The sequence below is a fragment of the Natrix helvetica genome (genome assembly GCF_964273705.1).
Source record: "Natrix helvetica genome assembly, chromosome: W".
Taxonomy (NCBI): Eukaryota; Metazoa; Chordata; class Lepidosauria; order Squamata; family Natricidae; genus Natrix; species Natrix helvetica.
In genome coordinates this window covers 62,232,527-62,247,754 of record NC_138555.1, presented here as the reverse complement: position 1 = coordinate 62,247,754, position 15,228 = coordinate 62,232,527, and positions in this window count along the sequence as shown.

Sequence of the window (15,228 nt, the reverse complement as noted above, 5' to 3'; positions counted from 1 at the left end):
GGCAAACACACACACACACACACACACTTCAAGCTCCTCTGCCTGCTCCCTCTTCCTGAATTCCCTCAGATGTTTTTAAGACTCACAGCCTGTGCACACGCACGAACACACACACAAACACTTCCAGCCCCTCTGCATCTTCCCTCTTCCTGGATTCACTCAGATGATTTTATGATTCACATCCTGTGCACATGCACACGCACACACACACACACACACACACTTCCAGCCCCTCTGCATCTTCCCTCTTCCAGATTCACTCAGATGATTTTAAGACTCACAGCCTGAGCACACGCACACACGCACACACACATACACACACACACAAAAACTTCCAGCTCCTCTGCCTCTTACCTCTTCCTGGATTCACTCGGATGTTTTTAAGACTCACAGCCTGTGTACATGGGCACGCACACACAAACACTTCCAGCCCCTCTGCCTCTTCCCTCTTCCTGGATTCAATCAGATGTTTTTATGACTCACAGCCTGTGCACGCACACACACACACAAACACACACAGAGACAAACACTTTGAGCCCCTCTGCATCTTCCCTCTTCCAGATTCACTCAGATGATTTTAAGACGAACAGCCTGTGCACACGCACACACGCACACGCACACACGCACACACGCACACACGCACACACGCACACACGCACACACGCACACATGCACACACGCACACACGCACACACGCACACACGCACACAAACACTTCCAGCCCCTCTTCCAATTCCCTCTTCTTGGATTCACTCAGATGATTTTAAGACTCACAGCCTGTGCACACGCACACGTACACAGAAACACACACACAAACACTTCCAGCCCCTCTGTCTCTTCCCTCTTCCTGGATTCACTCAGATGTTTTTAGGACTCACAGTCTGTGCACACGCAAACACACACACACACACACACACTTACAGCCTGTGCACACGGGCACACACACAGAAAAACACACACACGCACACACGCACACACGCACACACGCACACACACACACAAACACTTCCAGCCCCTCTTCCAATTCCCTCTTCTTGGATTCACTCAGATGATTTTAAGACTCACAGCCTGTGCACACGCACACACACACGTACACACACAAACACTTCCAGCCCCTCTGCCTCTTCCCTCTTCCTGGATTCAATCAGATGTTTTTATGACTCACAGCCTGTGCACACGCACACACACACGTACACACACAAACACTTCCAGCCCCTCTGCCTCTCCCCTTTTCCTGGATTCACTCAGATGATTTTAAGACTCACAGCCTGTTGACACGCACAGACACACACACACTTCCAGTCCCTCTGCATCTTCCCTCTTCCAGATTCACTCAGATGATTTTAAGACTCACAGCCTGTGCACACGCACACGTACACAGAAACACACACACAAGCACTTCCAGCCCCTCTGTCTCTTCCCTCTTCCTGGATTCACTCAGATGTTTTTAGGACTCACAGTCTGTGCACACGCAAACACACACACACACACACACTTACAGCCTGTGCACACGCGCACACACACACAAAAACGCACACACAAAAACTTCCAGCCCCTCTGCCTCTCCCCTCTTCCTGGATTCACTCAGATGATTTTAAGACTCACAGCCTGTGCACACGCACACAAACACAGACACACAAACACTTCCAGCCCCTCTGCCTCCTCCCTCTTCCTGGATTCACTCAGATGATTTTATGATTCACATCCTGTGCACATGCACACGCACACACACACACACTTACAGCCTGTGCACACGGGCACACACACACAAAAACACACACACAAACACTTCCAGCCCCTCTGCCTCTCCCCTCTTCCTGGATTCACTCAGATGATTTTAAGACTCACAGCCTGTGCACACGCACACACGCCCACACACACACAGAGACACACAAACACTTTGAGCCCCTCTGCCTCTTCCCTCTTTCTGGATTCAATCAGATGTTTTTATGACTCACAGCCTGTGCACACGCACACAGACAAACACTTCCAGCCCCTCTGCCTCTCCCCTCTTCCTGGATTCACTCAGATGATTTTAAGACCCACAGCCTGTGAACACGCACACACGCCCACACACACACAGAGACACACAAACACTTTGAGCCCTTCTGCCTCTTCCCTCTTCCTGGATTCACTCAGATGATTTTAAGACTCACAGCCTGTGCACACGCACAGACACACACACACTTCCAGCCCCTCTGCATCTTCCCTCTTCCAGATTCACTCAGATGATTTTAAGACTCACAGCCTGTGCACACGTGCGCGCACACACAAATACACTTCCAGCCCCTCTGCATCTTCCCTCTTCCTGATTCACTCAGATGACTTTAAGACTCACAGCCTGAACACACGCACACACACACACAAACACTTCCAGCCCCTTTGCCTCTTCCCTCTTCCTGGATTCACTCAGATGTTTTTGACACTCACAGCCTGTGCACACGCACACACACACGTACACACACACAAACACTTCCAGCCCCTCTGCCTCTCCCCTCTTCCTGGATTCACTCAGATGATTTTTAGACTCACAGCCTGTGCACACGCACAGATACACACACACTTCCAGCCCCTCTGCATCTTTCCTCTTCCAGATTCATTCAAATGATTTTAAGACTCACAGCCTGAGCACACGCACGTGCACACATACACACACACTTCCAGCCCCTCTGCCTCTTCCGTTTTCCTGGATTCAATCAGATCTTTTTATGATTCATAGCCTGTGCACTCACACACGCACACCCACACGCACACAAACACTTCCAGCCCCTCTGCCTCTTCCCACTTCCTGGATTCAATCAGATGTTTTTATGACTCACAGTCTGTGCACACGCGCGCACATACGCACACACACACACATACCCACTTCAAGCTCCTCTGCCTCCTACGTTTTCCTGGATTCACTCAAATGTTTTTATGACTCACAGTCTGTGCACACACATACACTTCAAGCCCCTCTGCCTCGTCCCTCTTCCTGCATTCTCTGAGATGATTTTGAGACTCACATCCTGTGCACACGCACACGTGCTCGTGCACACACACACACACACACACACACACTTCCAGCCCCTCTGCCTCTTCCCTCTTCCTGGATTCTCTCAGATGTTTTTAAGACTCACAGCCTGTGCACACGAACGTGCACTCACACACACACACTTCCAGCCCCTCTCCCTCTTCCGTTTTCCTGGATTCAATCAGATGTTTTTATGATTCACAGCCTGTGCACACACACACACACGTACACACACACACACACACAAACACTTCCAGCCCCTCTGCCTCTTCCCTCTTCCTGGATTCACTCAGATGATTTTATGATTCACATCCTGTGCACATGCACAGGCACAGACACACACACTTACAGCCTGTGCACACGAGCACACACAAAGAAAAACGCACACACAAACACTTCCAGCCCCTCTGCCTCTTCCCTCTTCCTGGATTCAATCAGATGTTTTTATGACTCACAGCCTGTGCACACGCACACAGACAAACACTTCCAGCCCCTCTGCCTCTCCCCTCTTCCTGGATTCACTCAGATGATTTTAAGACCCAGAGCCTGTGCACACGCACACACGCCCACACACACACACACAGACACACAAACACTTTGAGCCCCTCTGCCTCTTCCCTCTTCCTGGATTCACTCAGATGATTTTAAGACTCACAGCCTGTGCACACGCACAGACACACACACACTTCCAGCCCCTCTGCATCTTCCCTCTTCCAGATTCACTCAGATGATTTTAAGACTCACAGCCTGTGCACACGTGCGCGCACACACAAATACACTTCCAGCCCCTCTGCATCTTCCCTCTTCCTGATTCACTCAGATGACTTTAAGACTCACAGCCTGAACACACGCACACACACACACAAACACTTCCAGCCCCTTTGCCTCTTCCCTCTTCCTGGATTCACTCACATGTTTTTGACACTCACAGCCTGTGCACACGCACACACACACGTACACACACACAAACACTTCCAGCCCCTCTGCCTCTCCCCTCTTCCTGGATTCACTCAGATGATTTTAAGACTCACAACCTGTGCACACGCACAGACACACACACACTTCCAGCCCCTCTGCATCTTTCCTCTTCCAGATTCACTCAAATGATTTTAAGACTCACAGCCTGAGCACACGCATGTGCACACATACACACACACTTCCAGCCCCTCTGCCTCTTCCGTTTTCCTGGATTCAATCAGATGTTTTTATGATTCATAGCCTGTGCACACACACACGCAGACCCACACGCACACATACACTTCCAGCCCCTCTGCCTCTTCCCGCTTCCTGGATTCAATCAGATGTTTTTATGACTCACAGTCTGTGCACACCCGCGCACACACGCACACACAAACACATACCCACTTCAAGCCCCTCTGCCTCCTACGTTTTCCTGGATTCACTCAGATGATTTTAAGACTCACATCCTGTGCACACACACACGTACTCGTGCACACACACACACACACACACAAACACTTCAAGCCCCTCTGCCTCGTCCCTCTTCCTGGATTCTCTCAGATGATTTTAAGACTCACATCCTGTGCACACGCACACGTGCTCGTGCACACACACACACACACACACACACACACTTCCAGCCCCTCTGCCTCTTCCCTCTTCCTGGATTCTCTCAGATGTTTTTAAGACTCACAGCCTGTGCACACGAACGTGCACTCACACACAAACTTCCAGCCCCTCTCCCTCTTCCGTTTTCCTGGATTCAATCAGATGTTTTTATGATTCACAGCCTGTGCACACACACACACAAACACGTACACACACACACACACACACACACACACACACAAACACTTCCAGCTCCTCTGTCCCTTCCCTCTTCCTGGATTCACTCAGATGTTTTTAGGACTCACAGTCTGTGCACACGCAAACACACACACACACACACTTCAAGCACCTCTGCCTCCTCCCTCTTCCTGAATTCCCTCAGATGTTTTTAAGACTCACAGCCTGTGCACACACACGAACACACACACAAACACTTCCAGCCCCTCTGCCTCTCCCCTCTTCCTGGATTCACTCAGATGATTTTAAGACTCACAGCCTGTGCACACGCACACAAACACAGACACACAAACACTTCCAGCCCCTCTGCCTCTTCCCTCTTCCTGGATTCACTCAGATGATTTTATGATTCACATCCTGTGCACATGCACACGCACACACACACACACTTACAGCCTGTGCACACGCGCACACACACACAAAAACACACACACAAACACTTCCAGCCCCTCTGCCTCTTCCCTCTTCCTGGATTCAATCATATGTTTTTATGACTCAGCCTGTGCACACGCAGACACACACGTACACACACAAACACTACCAGCCCCTCTGCCTCTCCCCTCTTCCTGGATTCACTCAGATGATTTTACGACTCACAGCCTGTGCACACGCGCGCACATACGAACACACACACACACATACCCACTTCAAGCCCCTCTGCCTGCTACGTTTTCCTGGATTCACTCAAATGTTTTTATGAGGAGGAGCTTCCTACGAATGGCGGTCGTCCTCTGAGCTCCAGGAACACCATGGAGCTCCCGACCGGGTAGGGACTGCTGCCGGCCCCCATACCATCGAAGGGGGTCGAGAGTTTTGACAGCCCGACCACCCAGGCATGTTTCAGGCTGATATTAGCCCGACAGGGTGGTCGGTGAAGAGCGGAGAGGAAAGAGGCTCGGAGGGCTGTAAACAGCAAGGAGAGAGCAATGGTGATGGCGTGGTGCGATTGCGCAGACGGCGCTGGCGCCGAAAACGCCGAAAGGAGAAGCCGAAAAGCCAGAAATGCCAGAAGAGGAGTAAGGAAGAGGGGGTGAGAGGCTCCGGAGGCCCCCAGAGACCCAGAGACATCAAAGGGCTTAAGGGGGAGCAACGGGATGCAACAGGACATTGGAATAATCAGCTGATAGGTGAGAAGGGCTGGGAAGCAGCCAGAGGCAGAGGCAGTCGGAGGATCAAAGGGAGATGCCTGCGGCGGCAGACGAAGGGAGGGAGCCGCAGCCAGGGACTCCTGGGTTATTTTATCATTCCTGGCTGCTCCCATACCCCTCCAGGCCCCCCCATCCATCGGGGGGGGGGGTTGTATCCACCTGGAAACAGCTAAGCTGAACTTTCATCTACCCTCCACTATTTTTGCTACCTTTGCCTTCCCCCTACCACCTGGGATATTTAATCATTTCTTGCCCTCCCCCCCCCCCCCCCGCCTCCAAGTACCAAGTACCACCTGGACACTGGAATATCCCCTACCCTCCATTGAGACTCTTCTATTTATTAACTTTCTACCCTCCATTCCACCGAGACTCTATTAATTACTAACTTTGCATCATCTGCACCCCTACCCTACTGGGACTATTACAACGTTTTAATTTATTCGAGGTCTGATCTGCTCCGCCTGCGGGAGGCCCCTCTTTCGCAGGTATGGCCCTTGGCTCTCTCAGGGGCCAGCCTTGATGACGGGTTTGTGAACCCCGAGAGGTGGAAGAAGAGGAAGCTGAGGGGCTTTTTAGCTAAATGTTTTATATTGTTTTTAGGGGGTTCTGGGAAGGGAGGGGGGGATAACCAGGCCAGGAGGGAAGCCAGTGCCAGACGAACAGGTGAGTCCAGGAGGGAAGTGAGCGGAGTGGGGGGGGAGAGGGAACAAGTTATTCCAATAGAGGGTTGTTTGATTACAACGGTCGCGGGGAGGGGGGGATGCGAGGACAAAAGAAGATTACAAGGTCGGTTGGGAGACCATGGCTGTTGGCTACGCCCGGTCGTTTGTACCAACCCCCGCAACCTAGGTGGCCAGGAACTACAGAGCCCGGGCCTACGGCTGATGCTTTGCAATGCAAGGTCCGTAACCAACAAGGCCCCCCTCATTAATGAGCTGATCTCTGAGGGGGAGCTGGACCTTGCAGGGATAACGGAGACCTGGTTGGGCCACGAGGGTGGTTTACCCCTCGTGGAAATGTGCCCACCAGGTTTCCGTGCATTCCATCAGCCTCGGGCCCTGGGTAAGGGTGGTGGGGTGGCGGTAGTTATACGGGAAGGTCTAGAGCCGAGGGAGTTCACTGTTCCTCAGATATCCGGGTGTGAGTCCCTTGGTGTGAAATGGGGCCCAGGGAGGCAGTTGGGTTTGCTGATTGTATACTTGGCTCCTCGCTATACATCAGCGGCCCTGCCCGAGCTCCTCGAGCTGATCTCGGAGACGGCGGTTGACATCCCCAGGCTTGTGGTTATGGGGGATTTCAACCTGCCGTCGACGGGAGCAGCGTCTGAGGTGGCTCGGGAGTTCATGGCTTCCATGACAGCCATGGGCCTGACCCAGTTAATTCAGGGCCCCACACACGAAGGTGGCCACACATTGGACCTTGTTTTTGTATCTGAGCAGTGGACGAGTGATCTGGGTATAGGGGACTTTGTTGTTACACCCCTGTCATGGTCAGATCACTCATGTCTCCGGCTGGACTTCCCTGGCGCTACCCCCCACCGCGAGGAGGCGGGACCAGATGGTCCAAGCTGGTACCGCCCCAAGCACCTGATGGAGCCGGATAGGTTCCAGATGGAGCTTGGGCCATTACCTGTAGCCCTGACCCGCGCTCGGTCGGAGGACCTAGCGGCTGCCTGGAATAGGGCGGCGGCTGGGGCCTTGGACCGGGTTGCGCCTTTGCGACCTCTCCTGCGGCAGCGACCCACCCGGGCTCCTTGGTATACCGAGGAGCTGAGGGTGATGAAGCGCCATAGGAGACGTCTAGAGAGCAGGTGGAGGTCCTCACGCTCCGAATCTGATCGAACACAGGTAAGAGCCTATTTACGGACCTACCTTGTGGCATTAAGGGCGGCCAAACGTAGATATTGTGCTGCTCTTATTGCGTCCGCGGATAACCGCCCTGCCGCCCTGTTTAGGGTGACCCGCTCCCTCTTGTCACAGAGGACGCAAGGGGCACCCTTGCAGGGCAGAGCAGAGGAGTTTGGGGAATATCTGCAGGATAAAGTCGCTCAGATCCGGAGCGGATGGGCCCCCCTCAGTGGACCGGACGGGCCGCCAACAGCGAGTCTTGTGAGACCATCCTGGGAGGAGTTTGATTCTGTTGCCCCCGAGGATTTGGATAGGTTGCGTGGACGGCTGCGACCCACCACATGTTTAATGGACCCGTGTCCCTCCTGGTTGGTACTGGCATCTTGGGAGGTGACCCGAGGCTGGCTTCTGGGCCTGGTGAATGCCTCATTGGGTGAGGGATCCTTACCAGCCGCCTTGAAGGAGGCGGTGGTGAGACCCTTACTTAAGAGGCCTGCACTCGACCCAATGGAGCTAGCTAACTATCGTCAAGTCTCCAACCTTCCGTTTTTAGCGAAGGTTGTCGAGAATGTGGTGGCGCAGCAGTTTCCACAACACCTTGACGAATCCGAGTATCTAGACTCACGCCAGTCCGGCTTCCGACCCGGGCACAGCACAGAGACAGCCTTGGTCGCGTTGGTCGATGATCTCTGGAGGGCCAGAGATAGAGGTTGTTCCTCTATCCTGGTCCTATTAGACCTCTCGGCGGCTTTTGATACCATTGACCATGGTATCCTATTGCGCCGGTTGGAGGGGATAGGAGTCGGGGGTACCGTTTTGCGGTGGTTCGGCTCCTACCTCTCCGACCCGAGGCAATGTGTGTTGACAGGGGGACAGAGGTCGACCCCGAGGCCACTCACTTGTGGAGTGCCACAGGGGTCAGTCCTCTCGCCTCTCCTGTTCAACACATATGTGAAGCCGCTGGGTGAGATCATCCGTGGTTTTGGGGTTGAGTATCACCTCTACGCTGATGATACTCAGCTGTATATTTCAACCCCAAACCACCCCAACGAGGCTGTTGAAGTGATGTCCCGGTGCTTGGAAGCCGTCGGGGTCTGGATGGGGGACAACAGACTTAAACTCAACCCCTCCAAGACTGAGTGGCTGTGGCTACCGGCACCTCGGTTCAGCCAGCTGATTCCATCGCTGGCCATAGGGGGCGAACAATTGCCCCCTGTGGAACGGGCGCGCAATTTGGGCGTCCTCCTTGATGCCCGGCTGTCAATGGATGACCATGTGGCAGCCGTGGCGAGGGGGGCGTTCCACCAGGTTCGCCTGGTGCGCCAATTGCGCCCCCTACTGGACCGGGATGCCCTACGCACGGTCACTCATGCGCTGGTGACGTCCCGCCTGGATTACTGTAACGCTCTCTACATGGGGCTGCCCTTGGGACGCGCCCGGAGACTGCAGTTGGTTCAGAACGCAGCCGCGCGGGCTGTGATGGGGAGTACAAGGTACTCCCATGTAACACCTCTCCTGCGCGAGCTGCACTGGCTACCTGTGGTTTTTCGGGTGCGTTTCAAGGTGCTGATTACCATCTTTAAAGCGCTCCATGGCACGGGACCTAGTTACTTGCGGGATCGCATCCTCCCACATACATCCCTGCGGCCAATTCGCTCACACAGGGAGGGACTTCTCCTGGTGCCGTCCACTAGGCAATGCCAACGGGCGACACCAAGGAGTAGGGCCTTCTCTGTGATGGGCCCAACCCTCTGGAATGACCTCCCCCCCGACATTAGAACCACTTCTGACCTCCGCTCCTTCCGGCAAAAATTGAAGACTCACCTGTTCCGATTAGCAGGCCTGGCATAATTACAACTGTCCCTCCTGGCAAATGTATTATTATCTGGTTATCTTAGGGTTTTTTAATCTGTTGTGTCTGTTTTAGGGATTTTAAAAAAATTATATTTATTTAGCTTTGTACAGTTCTTTTAATTGCATTTTAACCTCCTCCAAACTGTACATATTTAATTTTTTATTGTATTTTTGTGATATTCTCTATGGACTGTACACCGCCCCGAGTCCCTTCTGGGAGAGGGGGCGGTCTAGAAGCACAAATAAATTGAAAAATTGAAATGACTCACAGTCTGTGCACACACAAACACTTCAAGCCCCTCTGCCTCTTCCCTCTTCCTGGATTCTCTCAGATGATTTTAAGACTCACAGGCTGTGCACACGCACACGTGCTCGTGCACACACACACACACACACACACACTACCAGCCCCTCTGCCTCTTCCCTCTTCCTGGATTCTCTTAGATGTTTTTAAGACTCACAGCCTGTGCACAAGTGCGTACACTCACACACACACTTCCAGACCCTCTCCCTCTTCCGTTTTCCTGGATTCAATCAGATGTTTTTATGATTCACAGCCTGTGCACACACACACACGTACACACACACACACACAAACACTTCCAGCCCCTCTGCCTCTCCCCTCTTCCTGGATTCACTCAGATGATTTTAAGACTCACAGCCTGTGCACATGCACAGACACACACACACTTCCAGCCCCTCTGCATCTTCCCTCTTCCTGGATTCACTCAGATGATTTTATGATTCACATCCTGTGCACATGCACACGCACACACACACACACTTACAGCCTGTGCACACGCGCACACACAGACAAAAACACACACACAAACACTTCCAGCCCCTCTGCCTCTTCCCTCTTCCTGGATTAAATCAGATGTTTTTATGACTCACAGCCTGTGCACACACACACACACAAACACACACACACACAAACACTTTGCGCCCCTCTGCCTCTTCCCTCTTCCTGGATTCACTCAGATGATTTTAAGACTCACAGCCTGTGCACACGCACACACGCACATACACACACAGACACATAAACACTTCCAGCCCCTCTGCATCTTGCCTCTTCCAGATTCACTCAGATAATTTTAAGACTCACAGCCTGAGCACACGCACACGCGCACACACACAAAAACTTCCAGCTCCTCTGCCTCTTCCCTCTTCCTGGATTCACTCAGATGATTTTAAGACTCACAGCCTGTGCACACGCACAGACACACAAACACTTCCAGCCCCTCTGCATCTTCCCTCTTCCAGATTCACTCAGATGATTTTAAGACTCACAGCCTGTGCACACGTGCGCGCACACACAAACACACTTCCAGCCCCTCTGCCTCTTCCATGTTCCTGGATTCACTCAGATGTTTTTAAGACTCACAGCCTGTGCACACACATACACACACACAAACACACACACACAAACACTTCCAGCCCCTCTGCCTCTCCCCTCTTCCTGATTCACTCAGATGATTTTAAGACGAACAGGCTGTGCACACGTGCGCGCACACACAAACACACTTCCAGACCCTCTGCCTCTTCCGTTTTTCTGGATTCAATAAGATGTTTTTATGATTCACAGCCTGTGCACACGCACACACACACGTACACACACACAAACACTTCCAGCCCCTCTGCCTCTTCCCTCTTCCTGGATTCACTCAGATGTTTTTAAGACTCACCGCCTGTGCACACGCACACACACACACACAAACACTTCCAGCCCCTCTGCCTCTCCCCTCTTCCTGGATTCACTCAGATGATTTTAAGACTCACAGCCTGTGCACATGCACAGACACACACACACTTCCAGCCCCTCTGCATCTTCCCTCTTCCAGATTCACTCAGATGATTTTAAGACTCACAGCCTGAGCACACGCACAGACACACACACACACACTTCCAGCCCCTCTGCATCTTCCCTCTTCCAGATTCACTCAGATGATTTTAAGACTCACAGCCTGTGCACACGTGCGCGCACACACAAACACACTTCCAGCCCCTCTGCATTTTCCCTCTTCCTGATTCACTCAGATGATTTTAAGACTCACAGCCTGAACACACGAACACGCACACACACACACAAACACTTCCAGCCCCTTTGCCTCTTCCCTCTTCCTGGATTCACTCAGATGTTTTTGAGACTCACAGCCTGTGCACACGCACACACACACGTACACACACACAAACACTTCCAGCCCCTCTGCCTCTTCCCTCTTCCTGGATTCACTCAGATGTTTTTAAGACTCACAGCCTGTGCACATGCACAGACACACACACACTTCCAGCCCCTCTGCATCTTCCCTCTTCCTGATTCACTCAGATGATTTTAAGACGAACAGTCTGTGTACACGTGCGCGCACACACAAACACACTTCCAGACCCTCTGCCTCTTCCGTTTTTCTGGATTCAATAAGATGTTTTTATGATTCACAGCCTGTGCACACACACACACACACACACACAAAAACACACACACACAAACACTTTGAGCCCCTCTGCCTCTTCCCTCTTCCTGGATTCACTCCGATGATTTTAAGACTCACAGCCTGTGCACACGCACAGACACACAAACACTTCCAGCCCCTCTGCATCTTCCCTCTTCCAGATTCACTCAGATGATTTTAAGACTCACAGCCTGTGCACACGTTCGCGCACACACAAACACACTTCCAGCCCCTCTGCATCTTCCCTCTTCCTGATTCACTCAGATGATTTTAAGACGAACAGGCTGTGCACACGTGCGCGCACACAAAAACACACTTCCAGACCCTCTGCCTCTTCCATTTTTCTGGATTCAATAAGATGTTTTTATGATTCACAGCCTGTGCACACGCACACACACACGTACACACACACAAACACTTCCAGCCCCTCTGCCTCTCCCCTCTTCCAGATTCACTCAGATGATTTTAAGACTCACAGCCTGAGCACACGCACACGCACACGCGCGCACACACAAAAACTTCCAGCTCCTCTGCCTCTTCCCTCTTCCTGGATTCAATCAGATGTTTTTAAGACTCACAGCCTGTGCACACGCACACACACACACACACAAACACTTCCAGCCCCTCTACCTCTCCCCTCTTCCTGGATTCACTCAGATGATTTTAAGACTCACAGCCTGTGCACACGCACAGACACACACACACTTCCAGCCCCTCTGCATCTTCCCTCTTCAAGATTCACTCAGATGATTTTAAGACTCACAGCCTATGCACACGTGCGCGCATACACAAACACACTTCCAGCCCCTCTACCTCTCCCCTCTTCCTGGATTCACTCAGATGATTTTAAGACTCACAGCCTGTGCACATGCACAGACACACACACACTTCCAGCCCCTCTGCATCTTCCCTCTTCCTGGATTCACTCAGATGATTTTATGATTCACATCCTGTGCACATGCACACGCACACACACACACACTTACAGCCTGTGCACACGCGCACACACAGACAAAAACACACACACAAACACTTCCAGCCCCTCTACCTCTCCCCTCTTCCTGGATTCACTCAGATGATTTTAAGACTCACAGCCTGAACACATGCACACGCACACACACAGACAAACACTTCCAGCCCCTTTGCCTCTTCCCTCTTCCTGGATTCACTCAGATGATTTTGAGACTCACAGCCTGTGCACACGCACACACACACGTACACACACAAAAACACTTCCAGCCCCTCTGCCTCTTTCCTCTTCCTGGATTCACTCAGATGATTTTAAGACTCACAGCCTGTGCACACGTGCGCGCACACACAAACACACTTCCAGCCCCTCTGCATCTTCCATCTTCCTGGATTCACTCAGATGTTTTTAAGACTCACAGCCTGTGCACACACATACACACAAACAAACACACACACACAAACACTTCCAGCCCCTCTGCCTCTCCCCTCTTCCTGGATTCACTCAGATGATTTTAAGACTCACAGCCTGTGCACATGCACAGACACACACACACTTCCAGCCCCTCTGCATCTTCCCTCTTCCTGATTCACTCAGATGATTTTAAGACGAACAGGCTGTGCACACGTGCGCGCACACACAAACACACTTCCAGACCCTCTGCCTCTTCCGTTTTTCTGGATTCAATAAGATGTTTTTAAGACTCACCGCCTGTGCACACGCACACACACACACACAAACACTTCCAGCCCCTCTGCCTCTCCCCTCTTCCAGATTCACTCAGATGTTTTTAAGACTCACAGCCTGTGCACACGCACACACACACACACACAAACACTTCCAGCCCCTCTGCCTCTCCCCTCTTCCAGATTCACTCAGATGATTTTAAGACTCACAGCCTGAGCACACGCACACGCACACACGCGCACACACAAAAACTTCCAGCTCCTCTGCCTCTTCCCTCTTCCTGGATTCAATCAGATGTTTTTAAGACTCACAGCCTGTGCACACGCACACACACACACACACAAACACTTCCAGCCCCTCTACCTCTCCCCTCTTCCTGGATTCACTCAGATGATTTTAAGACTCACAGCCTGTGCACACGCACAGACACACACACACTTCCAGCCCCTCTGCATCTTCCCTCTTCAAGATTCACTCAGATCATTTTAAGACTCACAGCCTATGCAAACGTGCGCGCATACACAAACACACTTCCAGCCCCTCTGCATCTTCCCTCTTCGTGATTCACTCAGATGATTTTAAGACTCACAGCCTGAACACATGCACACGCACACACACACACAAACACTTCCAGCCCCTTTGCCTCTTCCCTCTTCCTGGATTCACTCAGATGATTTTAAGACTCACAGCCTGAGCACATGCACACGCACACACACACTTCCAGCCCCTCTGCATCTTCCCTCTTCAAGATTCACTCAGATCATTTTAAGATTCACAGCCTATGCACACGTGCGCGCATACACAAACACACTTCCAGCCCCTCTGCATCTTCCCTCTTCGTGATTCACTCAGATGATTTTAAGACTCACAGCCTGAACACATGCACACGCACACACACACACAAACACTTCCAGCCCCTCTGCATCTTCCCTCTTCCAGATTCACTCAGATGATTTTAAGACTCACAGCCTGAGCACATGCACACGCACACGTGCACACACACAAAAACTTCCAGCTCCTCTGCCTCTTCCCTCTTCCTGGATTCACTCAGATGATTTTAAGACTCACAGCCTGAACACACGCACACACACACACACAAACACTTCCAGCCCCTCTGCCTCTCCCCTCTTCCTGGATTCACTCAGATGATTTTAAGACTCACAGCCTGTGCACACGCACAAACACAAACACTTCCAGCCCCTCTGCCTCTCCCCTCTTCCTGGATTCACTCAGAGGATTTTAAGACTCACAGCCTGTGCACACGCACACACGCCCACACACACACACAGACACACAAACACTTTGAGCCCCTCTGCCTCTTCCCTCTTCCTGGATTCACTCAGATGATTTTATGATTCACATCCGGTGCACATGCACACACACACACACACACACACACACTTCCAGCCCCTCTGCATCTTCCCTCTTCCTGGATTCACTCAGAGCTTTTTAGTAC